The 15,247-nt window shown below is 40.5% G+C and overlaps 1 protein-coding gene across 6 annotated transcripts in view; it reads left to right on the plus strand.

Moving 5' to 3' along the window:
* The window catches only part of ATP10D (ATPase phospholipid transporting 10D (putative)), a 99,135-nt gene that overhangs the window by 3,559 nt on the left and 80,329 nt on the right, over nt 1-15,247 (plus strand). The window contains exon 2 of one of the 6 annotated variants that reach the window (XM_038556019.1): nt 10,959-11,123. The exons of 4 other annotated variants lie outside the window; for them this stretch is intronic. The gene's annotated coding sequence lies outside the window, so the exon portion shown is untranslated. Of the gene's footprint in view, nt 1-7,242; nt 7,265-10,958; nt 11,124-15,247 lie in introns of those variants that run through there. One more of the 6 variants, XM_038556021.1, reaches the window with a different exon arrangement.

The raw sequence follows: 15,247 nt of genomic DNA on the forward strand, positions 1-15,247 counted from the left end.
CCCAAGGTAAAATTTACTCCTGTCACATTCACTCTTCTGCCCCTGGCTGTTTTTTGAAATAATTAGCAGTGCTGGACTGATTAAAGCCTTATTCCTTTTCATTTCCTGTTGATCACATCTACTTGGGGCTCAAGCCGCTGAGCCTTAATTAAACACTCCCTAATTTCTTTTTCTGAAATCAACCTATTCCATTTAAGGCCTCTCTGAATGAGGAGGAGGGATAGGAGTGTTTTTCTGTTAGCAAAACAAATTTATAAAACTTCAACTTTTGATGTAGGAAAGGTAATAAAAAAAAAAGTAGCTTATGATAAAGAGGGTGGAAATCAGTTTTGAATTATCCAAAGACGTTGGGAAATCTTTTTCTTCCTGTTATTGTTCTCATAAATAGCACTATTTAAAAAGATTCTCATTTCCCTTATAGGCTCATAAGATTATGGTTTAAAAATCTTAATTTAGAATATCCTTTCTTCACTAAAGTTTTTCCTGGAGAGGTGTTCTCAGAGTTGTATCACAAAGATTCTGTCTATTTACCTGGGATGTCCCTCAGCTAAAACATCAATATTTCCACCTTGCCAGGTGAGAAAAATGCCTGATTCTGAACTCTTATCATACTTTTAAGATTTGTAAACCAGGGACTGAGAGAAAAGCGAAATGTTTTAGGGCATTTGAATAGGGCAATGGAATTTTATTATTTTATTTGTTGGTTTTTTTTTTAATTTTTATTTATTTATGATAGTCACAGAGAGAGAAAGAGAGAGAGGCAGAGACATAGGCAGAGGGAGAAGCAGGCCCCATGCACCGGGAGCCCGACGTGGGATTCGATCCCCGGTCTCCAGGATTGCGCCCTGGGCCAAAGGCAGGCGCCAAACCGCTGCGCCACCCAGGGATCCCTGTTGGTTTGTTTTTAAAGATTTATTTATTAGAGAGAGAGCGAGCGTGTGAGTGAGCATGGGGGTAGTGGTGGTGGTGTATTGAGGGAGAAGGAGAATCTACAGCAGCCTCCTGCTGAGAGTGGAGCCTGAAGGGCTGGGGGGTGGAGGTGGGAGGTGGGGCCTCGGTCTCAGAACCCCGAGATCATGACCTGAGCCGAAACCAAGAGTCTGACCCTTAACTGACTGAGCCACCCAGGTGCCCCTGAGCCACCCTGGCACCTGAGGGCAGTGGAGTCCTATACCATCTCCCTGTCTCAAATTTGTAACATCTCACTTAAGCTGATGCAAAAGAGGAGGGGGCACCCCGGTGCCCAATTTGTCACACTTTTTGCCTGCTTGATTTGGGTCATGGTCCAGATGGGGTAATGGTAGGGACGTATGGATAGAGGACATGGTGGTAAGGATGCAACATTGGTGACAGGCCAAGGACAGGAGGTATGGGGGGAACAGGAGCGTGGGCCCTTGCCCTCTATGGGTGCTGCTGTTGTCACAGAGGTGCACTGGCAGGTGCCTTTGGAAATCTTTAATGATAGCACTCCTTGTTAGGTGGCCACCTGTGTTCTGAAGCACTTTGCTCCCTTTTCCAGCCTAGTCTCCCTGCCTTTTCTCCCCTAGTCCGATGTGTCTTTCAGCTTCTTGCAAAGAAGTCCTTTAAATGTCCGTGTCTTATCGCACCCTCTTAGATGTTTCCAGTGATTTCCCATTTCCTTCAAAGTAAGTATGTTCCTCATCTTAGTAAGAACTTACATGGTCCTTAAAAAAAAAAAAAAAAAAAAAAAAAGCGCTTACATGGTCCTGACACAGATTTCTATCTTAATTTCCCCTCCTTATTTTGTACCTGAACTAGTCAGCAGTACTTCCACGAACACAGGGTATTTTAGCCGTCTAGCCTCCATTCATAGTATTTCCTTTTCTCAAATCTACAAACCTCTCCTCCCAGATTGTAGATGTTTCCCAAAGTTCATTTAACATGCTCGCTCTTCCCAGGAGCCTTCCATCCACTCCCATCTTCCAGCCTCATTTCATGTCTTCCCATAGGACTTTCTACTCTCTAAATTTTTATAGCGTGTGATTACACTATTGTTATCTTTTTTTTTGTTGTTGTTGTTGAATTGAATATGTTGACCTAATCTGAGCACTTGTATTCTTTTTCCGAAGTACCCAGTGTGGGGCAAAGACAAGGTAAATTACATGAACACTAGAAGGTAACTCCTCCGAGGCAGAGATTTTTGTCTGTTTTATTCCCTGGTTTATTTCTGTTATCCGTAACATTGCCTGGCATATAGTCGAAACTCAACAAACATTAGTTGAAAGATGAAGTTATCTAGCATTTTAGGCACTGTGCGTTATTTAATAAACTTCCTTACAAAGCTTTGTGAGGTGGACAATGTTATTTCCATCTTACAGATGTGGAGACTGAGGCCCAGAGGGGCTAAGAGCTTGTGGTAAGTGGCAGACTGTCAATCTGACCGAGTATCAGTATCACTTGTTGGAGCTTGTATTTTTCTATTAACTGCAGATGCATTTGTTGCTTTTTTGAAAACAGTTAATTATATCATCACTTCTCATTTGGGATGAATGTGTGTGTGTGTGTGTGTGTGTTTAAAGATTTTATTTATTTGAGAGAGAGAGGAGAGAGAGAGAGAGAGAGAGAAAGCACAAGCGATGGGGATGGAGTGGGAGGGAGGGAGAGAGAGAATCAGATCCCCACTGAACAGGGAGCCTGCTGTGGGACTCCATCCCAGGACCCTGGGATCATGACCTGGGCTGAAGGCAGACGCTTAACCAACTGAGCCACCTGGGCATCCCGGAGATGAATGTGTTTTTGGAGGGATGGGTAGCACTGTGTTGATTATTGGAATTGGCCATTTATTATAAATCCATTTTATAATTCCAGTGCACACCATTAGCTTAATACCATGTGCAGCTTTCTTGTTCCCTTACTGGTGTTCATATACCATCCCTTGTAACACTTACAGGCCTCAGGGACGATTTAAATATATGTGTTGAGACCATTTGAATTCAGCCATAGGTCGTTTTATTGCACTTCAGCTTATTGTGCATTGCGGATAATAGAGTTTTTTACAGACTGAAGGTATGCAGTGACCCCGTGTCAAATCTCTCGGTGCCATTTTTCTGACAGCATTTGCTCACTTTGTGTCTCTGTGTCACATTTTAGTCATTCTTGAAATATTTCAAGCTTTTTGATCATTACGATTTTCATATTATTATATTTGCTATGGTGATCAGTAGTTTATGGAGATGGAGTCTACTGCTGGTAAAGATGCCATGGAGATTGTCGAAATGACGGTAGAAGATTTGGAATATTAAACTTAGTTGATAAAGGGGTGCCCGGGTGGCTCAGCGGTTGAGCACCTGCCTTCGGCCCAGGGCGTGATCCCCAGGGTCCCGAGATCGAGTCCCACATCGGGGTCCCCACGGGGAGCCTGCTTCCCCCTCTGCCTATATCTCTGCCTCTCTCTCTCTGTGTCTCTCATGGATAAATAAATAAAATCTTTAAAAAAAAAAGTTGATAAAGCAGTGGCAGGGTTTGAAAGGATTGACTCCAATTTTGAAAGAAGTTCTTTGGGTAAAATGCTGTCAGTCAGCATCGCATGCTGCAAAGAAATCATTTGTGAAAGGAAGGGTCAGTAGATGCAGCAAATGTTGTCTTATTTTAAGAGATTGTCACAGTCACTCTTACCCTTCGGCAGCCACCACCCCTATCTGTCAGCAGTCATCAACACTGAGGCAGCACCCTCCACCAGGAAAAAGATTACAACTCGCTGAAAACTCAGATAATGGTTAGCATTTTTTAGCAAGAAAGCATTTTTAAATTAGGACAGATAGGCACTAAGGTATGTATATTGTTTTCTTAGGCATAATGCTATTGCACACTTAATAGACGACAGAATAAGGTAGACTTAACTTTTATGTGTACTGGGAAACCAGAAATTTCATTGGACTGACTGTCAGAGTGGCCTGGAACTGAACTGGAATATCTCCAGCGTATGCCTGTAGATGACATATGTAATCTAGGCTTTTGTTACATTAAGTCATGTGCTGAAGTACTTTTTAGCCATTGTGACATGAGGCTTCTCTATGAAATATTTATAAGGTATTTTAAGTCACTCAACACTTCCAGAAATGAATCTACAATAGTTTTTAGAAATTAATTAAATCTCTTATCCGTTCTACTGAAATGTTTTTACAGTTCAACTAAAGAAATACTGGTCTTCATCATCTATCCAGTGATGCCATATACTTTTAAAGGAAAATATGACCTAAAATTTTACTCTGATGTGTTTATTTAACTCATATTTAGAACTCAGGTTAATAATCTGCAAAAAACCTTTGGGAAACACTTGATGTGGTCTACTGATTTAACCTCTAGTTTTATAAGCGTATACCATCCTTCAACAGTTAACTTCTTTCCATTTTAGCTACAGAGAACTCCATTTTTCCCCTTTAATCCCTCATTCTTTTGAGCATGTTATTTTCTTTGGCTTAAAAAAATTTCTGTGGTTGGGATGCCTGGGTGGCTCGGTGGTTGAGCATCTGCCTCTGGCTCAGGTCCAGATCCCAGGATCTGGGATCAAGTCCCACATCGGGCTCCTTGCAGGGAGCCTGCTTTTCCCTCTGCCTGTGTCTCTGCCTCTCTCTCTGTGCCTCTCATGAATAAATACATAAAATTTCTGTGGTTACGCATCCAGAAAATACCCTATTTCTTGTATATGAAAGAGTAGTTTCACTAATTATTTGAACCACAGTAATATAGACACTATTGGAATAGAAATGATTAGTTGCATGAAAATATTTAATGATAATGACTACATGGAGAAAGTATATTTAGAAATAAGTTTTTCCCGTTAGAAATACGTATTTTCTGTTAGAAATAAGCATTTCCTTCCTACTGCAGACCTATTGAATCTGAAACTGCTGTGTGTGTGTGTATGTGTGTGTGTGAGTGTGTGTAGGGACATAGGCTATGCTTTCACAAATTCTAGGTGATTCTGATCTGTGATAGTTTGAGAACATAGGCTTATGGTAAGATCCTTGATGAGTGGGCCATATTCGCTGGGTTTTGGTGGGCAGGTGCCTGGTCTAGTTTAAAAGGCCTCTAAGGAAGACAATTCTCTGACCTGTATGCCCTTTCAAATGCCTGTGTGTTATTACTGAGGTGGCTTCAAAAGACATAATTAAACTAAACATTTTTTGTGTTTCGTAAGGGGAAAAGGTTTTTTTTTTTTTTTTTGTCTTCAGTAGGGAGTTTGTGCCTGGGGGAATCAGGTTTTCTTATTAGAGATCCTGAGTGCCTTTGTGGAGGTGGGGAATGATATAGATTCCTACTCTGATCACTCAAGTTATAATTAGTTAATTCTATATAAAGTTAGAGTCCCAGCATAAAAGTATTTTCTTAGTGCATGTGTATATACAGGTTATATTCTTTCAGTATACTTGGATTTTTTTTAAAGATTTTATTTACTTATTCACGAGAGACATAGGCAGAGAGAGAAGCAGTCTCCATGCAGGGACCCCAATGGGGGACTCGATCCTAGGCCTCCAGGATCATGCCCCGAGCTGCAGGCAGATGCACTCAACCACTGAGCCATGTAGGCATCCCAGAGATCTGTTTTCTTTTTTTTTTTTTTAGAGATCTGTTTTCTAATGATAAAGTAAAAATATATTTTCATAGTAAAAAATATGGGCAGTTACAAAAGATATTTAAAAGTTATCTATTAAGTACCATCTCAAAAAAACAGTGTTAACATTTTAAAGGTATCTTATTCCAAATTTATATATATAAATAATTTATATATTCCAGTTGAGTTCATACTGGTATATGGGTCTAAATCATGGATTAAAACCTGATAAACCCCAAACTTGTTTTTAAAAGATTTTATTTATTTATTTGAGAGAGAGAATGCAAGTGGTAGGGAGAGGCAGAGGGAGAGGAAGAAGCAGACTCCCCACTGAGCAGGGAGCCCAACGTGGGGTTCAGTCCGAGGACACTGGGATTATGGCCTGAGCCAAAGGCCGACACTTAACTGACTGAGCCACCCAGGTGCCCCCAAACATATTTTTAATAAAAATTCATTAGAATATTTTTTAAACAGCTGTATTTTGCTTCCATTCAGATATACCACAATTTAGCAGTTTTTTTTTTTCTGGACATTTGGGTTAGTGTCCTTTCCGGTGCTGAATTGATCATCTTTCTACTCAAGGCCAACGAGGACGAACATTTTAAAGCATATTACCTTTTGGCTCCAGAGAAGTGAAGCAGCAGACTAGGTTACCCCAGCACTGTATGAAAGCTTGCTTTCATTGAACGTTATGAATAAAGAAATTCTTAGCTATATTTAGTGCAAGAAAATATTAACTCTGCTTTAATTGCTTTTTTTTTAGATTACTGGTGAAGTTGGAAATATCTTTCCATATGTATTTGTAGTTTGTCCATGTCCAGTGTTTGTTCATGCTCTTTTCCCAACTATGCTCTTGTAAATGTTTCAACCAGAAGTGAATAGTTTCTAATAATGCTTTTATAAGATATCAATGTACAAAGTAGCCCGTTGTGAGTGATAATAGGACTTTTTTATAAGATGAACATGACACAGTAGGGCAGAGCCTACAAATTGTGAAAATTTTAAGGTAGATACAAATGTGAATAAATCTTAGTGATTTTAAATATAGTTTAAGCACGCTCTCATACAAAATTTTATTAGCAAGCCTAAAATCTTATATTTAAACTATTAATTAATGACACATTTATAAATAATGTGCAGTTTAGGAATTAATAAAACCCTACCTGTATATGAATGAGTAATAAAATGGAGTGAACAACTGGATTATTTTATGTGACTGCCACTAACTTGATGTGTAATCATGGATGAGTCAGTGTCTCTGAACCTCAGTCTTCTTGTTTATATTTCATTGGTTACTTAAGAATTTTTCCAGCCTTAAAATTATGAATTTTCTACTTAAGTTGTTAAGCCTTATCATCTTGAAATACTTTTCCTCTACTCTCAAATAGTTTTCAGAAAACTTCCTCCTTAAGAGTTTTGTAACAATGAAATTCAAATACGTCAGCTATTTTTAAAAATAGAGCCTGTTTGTTTTAGTTTCCTTTTTTAAATGTTCACTTTTTGAAAGATTTTTATTTATTGATTTTGGAAAGAGAGAAGGCAGTGGGGAGGGACAGGGGGAGAGGGGGAGAGAGAAGTCCAAGTGGACTCCCCACTGAGCACTGAGCCCAGCGTGGGGCTTGATCCCACCACCCTGAGATCACGACCAGCCAACAGCAAGTCAGACGCTTCACTGACTGCACCACCCAGGTATCCCTTTATTTCCCTTTTTATATCTTCTTGTTGCATAGTCTGGTTAGTGGCCATTTTAGGGTAACATGCTGTAAATCTTTTTTTTTTTTTTTAAGAGAGTGAATGCAAATGGGGGGAGGAGCAGGGAGAGGGAGAGAGAGAATGTTAAGCAGACTCCCCTCTCAGTGCAGAGCTCAGTGCAGGGCTCAGTCTCACCATCCTGAGATCATGGCCTGAGCTGAAATCAAGAGTCAGACGCCTACCAACTGAGCCCCTATGTGCTATAAATCTTAATATGAAACCCTAATAACTTTAGTGTGTACAATGAAAGATATAGTGAGATCAGGAGATAACTAAGCTTTATAATTTGTGGAGCTGGTGTATACCCAGTTGTTACGGGTGTTCTGGTGTTTGCTGCACATGAGAAGGGTCTTACTTCATATGTTCACTCTACAAATATGTACTGGAAATTTACTCTGATGCTTTTTAGGCCTAGGCTATATCAGTGAACAAAAAAGATAGAAATTCCCCCTCTCATGGAGAGGAGAGACCACAAGAGCTAAGATAAAAAAGTGATTTTATGATGTCTGAAAGTGATGCAAAAGTTCTATGTGAAATAAAACTGGGAAGGAGAACAGGGATTGCTGTAGGGGGGACCAGGAAAGAGGGGAGGAATAATAGATTGGAGAGGACTTTGGGAGGCAGATAAATGTGATACCGACAGCTGTTGTCATAATTAAGATTAGAACCTCCTAGAGAGTTTCGAATTGTGGAAAATTCAGGATGTAACGTGGATTTTAATGGGACTAGGTGATAGTGGTAGAGGTGATGCCAAGTGGTGAGATTCTGGATGTAGTTTAAAGGTAGAGCCAACCGGATTTGCTGATTGTATGGTTTTTTGTTTTTGTTTTTTGTTTTGTTTTGTTTTTTTGAGAGAGAGAGCGAGAGGGTGAGGGATTGGAGGAAGAGGGAGAGAATCTTAGGCAGACCCCGAGCTGAGCGTGGAGCCTGATGCAGGGCTCGATCTCACAACATGAGATCATGACCTGAGCCAAAACCCAAGAGTCAGATGCTTAACTGACCGAGCCACCCAGGTGGCCCGATATATGGGTCTTGAGGAAAGGCCAGGGCCCCAGGATGAATCAGAGGCTTTGGGGCTGAGGATCTGTAAGAGTGGAGCTGCCATCAACTCTTAGGGCTAATCTGTGGCGAATGCAGGTTTGGGGGCAGTAGGGCACTTCTGTGCCTGTTTCCATCTAGCGATGGGCTGCCTCGTTGGGGGTCAAGTATAGGAGTCTGGAGTTTTGGGAAAAGGTCTGAGGTGGTGGGCTGTTAGGTGGGTGGTGGGGAGCGGGGAGGGTCCTGTAGAAGTTGTGGTTTGTTGGCTTTGGTTTTCTCAGTACAGTAGAAACCAGGTCATCAGCAGGATGCAAGTCAGGAGAGAGGGAGGGAAAGTTAGAGGAGAAGGGAGGAAATAGTCTGTGACAGTGGGAAGGCGATGAGAGTGGGAGTGCTGGGGATCGCAGTCAGCATGTGTGGCCAGTTCGTGATTCATGGTCAGTCATGTCCGCAGGTGACATCCGCAGGTGCCTTCTTAGCGCAGTGGGCAGCATGTCCATGCATGAAGTGACACCGATCGGAGGTGCAGTGTTTCTTTCCAGGTGCTCTCGACCTGTAGGTGCTACAGCAGAGGTTTAGATATAACGGATTTGAATGCAACTAGGGTAAGAGTTTTGCCAAGAAACGAGAGAGGAGCTAAGGGGTAGAGAGGACACATAAGGAAGTGATAACAGGGTTGACCATAAAATTGAAACTGAATAAAGGGAAGTGAGGCCATGCGGGGAGGGGGGGCAGTGAAGGATTGTGGTTTAGCTGCTTGTGGGTCTGTGTGGGGTCAGATGGTACTGAAGTCGGGTCAGAAGTGAATCCTTTAAAAGCAACTTTTGTTCACATCTACTGAGTCGTGTCACACACTTGGAGAGCTTTCTGTTGAATGTATCCAGTTGAGTGCTTTTAAATTAGGTACAAATATTTGAATTTGTTAACTTTAGTTTTCCAAATGAAGTATGTCTTTAGTTCTTTTTTTTTTTCCCCCTTGAATGACAGAAGTTCACATTTTTTTTTATACTAGTCCTTTCTTCCAAGCCTCGTGTTCTTTGGTAGGCTGCCAGAGGCTATGTGCCTTCTTGCCAACTTACTGCTGGAGTGTTTGCATCCTTTGTCAGAGCTCTCATAGCCACGGGGGCTCTCCCTCCGTCCGAGATACTTGGATTAGGCTTGGGTAACCAACCACTCACCAAGCTGTGTGGCCCCTGGCTGAGTTTTCTCAATCACTCTGAGCCTCAGTGTTTTCAGCCTAAACGAGGATAATAGGTAGTCTGTTGTGAAGATTAAAGTTATCATGTATTCATTCCCAGCACAGAATTCAGGATGTCTTTATAAATGGTAGATACTATCATGATCTGAGGTTTATTGGGTTAATATTTTATGAGAGTCGAGTAATACAATCTCAAAACATACCTTTCTGTCATTCCAGTGACAAATATTTTAGGAGTACGATCTAAAATTCCCAGCGTCAAAAGACAGTATTAAAGATTGTTGTCATTAACAGTTTAATATGTGTGTGTTCATCCTGAAGAATAGACAAAGACCTACTGGGAACTCACCGCGAGTGTGGGTGAGCTTTTTTTGGTTCCCAGTAACAGACGTGCATACAGCTGTCCCATTTTCCTGCTGTTTTGCGAGATTAAACTTGTTTGAAGACTGTCTGGGTCTATGTTTCATTCTCACATGAGAGGATTGAAGAATGTCTTCAGATTTAGTGTGTTTGGAAATACTAAGAACATGTAACTCTTCCCAGTATAAAACCATGCATCTGGGTACCACACTCCTACTTTATGCCTCTGTCTTCTTCCAAAATCAACATGTTGTATTTGAAGATTCAAATTGGGTTCTTCAGCCACAGTGACATCGAACATGTCCCTCATTGCTGTGGAGGGTTCCCTTCGCCCCGTCTCAGTGAGAGGCTGCCCCTGGGATGTAGGACAGTATCTTGCTTCTGTCTCCCCAGCATCAGATGTGGGGTCTGGTGTTCAGGTCACGGTGGACAAATCGGGACTGAGTGAGCCAGGCGTGAGCATTCTTTTCTAAAGATGCATAAGGGCTAGTTGCTTGAGTAAAGTCAACTTTTCCCCATTTAGGTTCCTAAAAATGACAAAACCATCACAAAGATTTCTTTGATAATGGTAAAAACGAAAGATACTATGAGTTAGCTTTTTATTTACCTGTATAGCACTTCCTCCCATGGTAATAATCAGCAGTTATCAACAGTAATTATTTCAGTTCAATATTTTGGCCCTTGACTGACCTCTTGCGTACATTTAAAATAAAGAATGTGTACTTCTACTGGGGATTTAGTTCAAGAAGTTCAATTAATAGAAACTATTAAAGAGCACACAGAATTCCAAGACGACTTGGGAGATCTGATGCCTCCCACCTACTGGAGAGCCCTGAGGATTATGAGACTTGATTATTCAAGATCCAGTTCTCCCACTAAATAAATTCATTGACCTTGCTATCACCAAGCCCGTATTAGATACATCTATTAACTGTTCATATTTTTTCCAAACATTATGTGGGGTGATGAAAATACTTTCTCCTTTTATTTTATTTATTTATTTATTTATTTTTACTTTCTCCTTTTAAATCACAGGAGAGTAGTTACTGAAGGAACCATGCCAACATGTCACTTTGGCACCTGATGCAACAAACCAGTAGAGATATCAAGGGATGCATCATTTTACCATTGTTATTACCTGTCAGATAAGGAGTTGGCCTCCTTGAGGGCAATAAGCCTCTTATACAGAGCGTTGGACAAGTAAGTCAGAGATGATCCAGATTGGAATAAGCCCAAGCTTTATCAGAGCTCACTGTGCTTCAGGGAGAGCTACCTGAGACATCTAGGTCAAGGACACTTTCAGATCTTGAGTCCACAGTGAAACAGTGCCTATCTTATTCTCGGAAACCTATAGCTATAAAATGACTCTGCATTTTTTACTGGCCCTGCTAGATCACTTATCTTTCTTCCAAGGTCGAGAGCATGTGACAACTTTGATATTTTGTTAGAGTTTTCTCATCTTGGATGAGAAGAAGGTTAGAAGTCTGTCAAGGCCAGGACCTATTGTTCTCTCTTGCTGAGCTTTTGGAAACGTTGGTTGAAACTGACTGTGACTGTATTAAATCTGTAGAAAACATCAATCCTGTAGGCCTCATCGCCAGCCTCTGGGGATTTTTGTGTAAACGAGACTCTCACCGATTTTGGTTAATTCTAGCGTTGGATGAGAGCATCTGCTCGCATGGGCTGTCAAGTCATTGGTACATGGCCTTGGTCTATTCACTCAAGGGAGTTGGGCTTGCAGTAGCAGGAATGGTACTTAACACACTGTTCACTCTTAATTTCAACTTTACATCTTGAAATACAGTGATTTAGCGTAGAGGAGTGGTTCTTAAAGTATGGTTCCGCAGCAGCAACAGCAGTACTACCTGGAACCGTGTGGACATGCAAATCCTTGAGTCCCTACTCCAGACCTGCAGAATCAGAAAGTCTGGTTGGGTTGGGGGTGTGGTTCAGGACACTCTGATGCACGTAGGGGTTTGACAGCCACAAACAGAATGTCTTGAAATGACTCTACATAAGAATGATTTTCTCTTTCAGACAAGTGAGCTTATTATGTGTGTATTTCAAGTTCCTTATGGGTTGCTGGTGACCTCAGAAATTTTTAAATACTAACTGGGCCCAAGGGAATTCACTACCCCATATTTACCTTTGGTAATGTGCCTTGCTACCAACTTTCCATTAAGCATTCATTAAGGGAAATGGAGTTTTTCGAGAACTGTTTGCTTTTAAGTACATTTGTGTTTAAGAAGGAACATAGTTGTGATGTGTTATTTTAGGCACACTCAACGGAGTGAGGGAGTTTGGTTTTTAATATCTTCTCAACAGGAATATATACTAAATAGAAATAATGTAGTTTTGAATGATCCCATTTGATTTTAAATTTTCTATGGAAGTATTGTATAGTTAGAGAGGCACGATTTTGGAGTAAAATATTGCATGCCTTGAGTTATAAAACCTTTGGCTTTTTGTTTCTTACTCTGCAGAATGGAAATCATAAATGACGTGGGAAGTGTATTTCACAAACAATAATCATTATAGAAGTGTATTTGTCTATTTATTTATTGAGAGAGTGCGTGTGTGCATGCGTGCGCAGCAATGGGGAGGGGTGGAGAGGGAGGGAGAGAGAATCTTAAGCAGGCTCCATGCCCAGCGTGGAGCCTGTTGCAGGGCTCGATCTCATGACCCTGAGATCATGACCTGAGTCAAAATCAGGAGTTGGAAGCTTAACTGACTGAGCTACCCAGGTGCCTGAGTACTTCTTTCGTAAGAAGTACTTGGTTTATGTTTTCTTTATTTCTGACCTTACTTGATTTTGTGCCTCAAAAAATTGATCTCTTGTGGATTTTGGAACTTCCTGGGTTTCTTTTTTCAGCTTCTTCAAGTGAATGGAAAATTGGATCGTGTAGCATCACGCAGACCTAATGCTTAGGGCAACATTAGACTGTTTCATAGCTATTTTTTTTTGTTTTTGTTTTTTGTTTTTTTGTTTTTTTGTTTTTTTTTTTTAATTTTTTTTTTTAATTTATTTATGATAGTCACACAAAGAGAGAGAGAGAGAGGCAGAGACACAGGCAGAGGCAGAAGCAGGCTCCATGCACCGGGAGCCCGACATGGGACTTGATCCCGGGTCTCCAGGATCGCGCCCTGGGCCAAAGGCAGGCGCCAAACCGCTGCGCCACTCAGGGATCCCTTGTTTTGTTTTTTTTATTTCATAGCTATTAATGACAAATTCTTCCTTCGAAAAGTTTAGTTTTTTAAAAAATTATAAATCAGTACGTCTTCATTGTGACAAAGACAGGAAAGAAAAGTTCATCTTAGACTCCCTTTGTATTCTTACCGTGAGATAACCAATATTCCTAGCCTTGTGTGAATTATTCTATACTTTGATCCACATTCTTGCAAATGCATGTGCACATACACACATCCAGGCAGTTTGTGTTACTGAGTGAAGCGAACCAGGGCCAGGCCACTTGTGGATTCAACACACAGTAAGAAATGGAACCAAGCCCGTGGAGCTGTGGTGCACTAAGCTCTTGGTTAGTGACCCATGTACCCTCGTGTGCTGACGTGGCCCCTCTTCCAGCCTAAGAATTTGAAAAGGCAATGGAGCTAATGTTCCTGAATCCTGTGAACCAGCAGCTTTCACATTCCTCACAGCTGACAACGCTACTAACTGGTGCTATCTTCACGAGGAATGCGGGAGGTGACTGGAGTTACACCCTCTCATGTGTGTCCTACATCCTGTGTATACCTTTGCATATTTTGGTAGCTAGTAAAGTGAAGCTTCAGCTGTGCCCAAGTTGTTTTTAATTCTTTGAATTCAGATCAGTCATTTTGGTCTATACCTCGTTCATTTTTATATTTGATCCTTCATATTTACATTTCTCTGTCATTTCCTTTTTTTCCCCAAAATATATGTAATAGTCATGGTGCAGGTCAATGGATGAATGTGTCTTTTTTTTTTTTTTTTAAAGATTTTATTTATTTATTCATGAGAGACACAGAGGCAGAGACACAGGCAGAGGGAGAAGCAGGCTCCCTGCGGGGATCCCAATGCGGGACTCAATCCCAGGACCCTGGGATCACGACCTGAGCCAAAGGCAGATGCTCAACCACTGAGCCACCCAGAGGTCCCACGTATGTCATTTTTAATAGATGTGCAATATTTTATGATGTGGATATGTCACAGTGTAGTCAGCTATTCCACAAAGGACTTTCATGATATTTCCAAGATTGTTACTACAGAAACCAAACCAAAAAACAAAACAAAACAAAACAGAACAACCCCCCCCCCCCAAACTACAGAATGCATTCTTGTACATAAAGCCATACCTATAGGTAAAATTCTCCAAAGTGGGATTGCTGTGTCCATAGTTAAGTGTATTTTCAATTTTAATAGATATTATAAAAAAATTTTTTGGTGTTGGTGGTGGAGATTATAGCAATTTACTTTCTATTCTTGGAGGGTTGGTTTTCCCCTATCCTCACTAGCATTGACTATAAGAAAACTTGACTAATAAGCAAGAGAGAAGCTACAATTTTTCCCAGCTATAATAAAAATAAAAATATTCTGAATTTTCTTCTAGTAAGTGTACTATAATTTTTACTTTTAAGTTTTCAATCTACCTGGATATGTATTTTTTGAATTATTTAATTAAAATATTTTTAAATAAAAATCTGATTTTTTTAATGTGATGTAAAGTAGGAATGTAGCTTTCTGGTTTTCAAGATGGATAACCATTTATTCCAGAGGTGTTAAGTCACCATTTTCCCACTGGTTTGGAATTCCACGTTTCCAATTACTTTTCTCTTTATACAGGGATCTACTTTGGGGCCCTCTGCATTACTTTTCTCTTGCCATTATACAACCACAGTTTAGTGGCTTAGAAACCCCCTTTTGAGTACAGGTATGACATGACTTGGTTCTTTGCTCAGGTCCTAAAAGGCTGAAATAGGATGTTATCCAAGCTGATTTCTTACCTGAAAACTCTGGGGAAGAATCCACTTCCCGCCTTCCTCAGGTTGTTGGCAAAACTCCATTCCTTACAGTGGAGGACTACATCTCCAGGTTCTTGCTGGCTGTCACTAGGAGGCTGCTCTCAACCTCTAGAGACAAGCAGCAGCCATTCTTTTGCATTGTATTTAATTTGATGGATTTTATTGAGTTTTTCCACCAATATTCCTGAGTGACATGGGTTTATAGTTTTTTGTGGCAATTATGAAAAAGTTTACATATTTTTAATGCATATAGATATTTATATGATGATGATAAATGATTACTTGCAATGAAAGGTTTTTTGTTGTGTGTTTTTTTTTTAACTGTA

The sequence above is a fragment of the Canis lupus genome, chromosome 13 (genome assembly GCF_011100685.1).
Source record: "Canis lupus familiaris isolate Mischka breed German Shepherd chromosome 13, alternate assembly UU_Cfam_GSD_1.0, whole genome shotgun sequence".
Taxonomy (NCBI): Eukaryota; Metazoa; Chordata; class Mammalia; order Carnivora; family Canidae; genus Canis; species Canis lupus.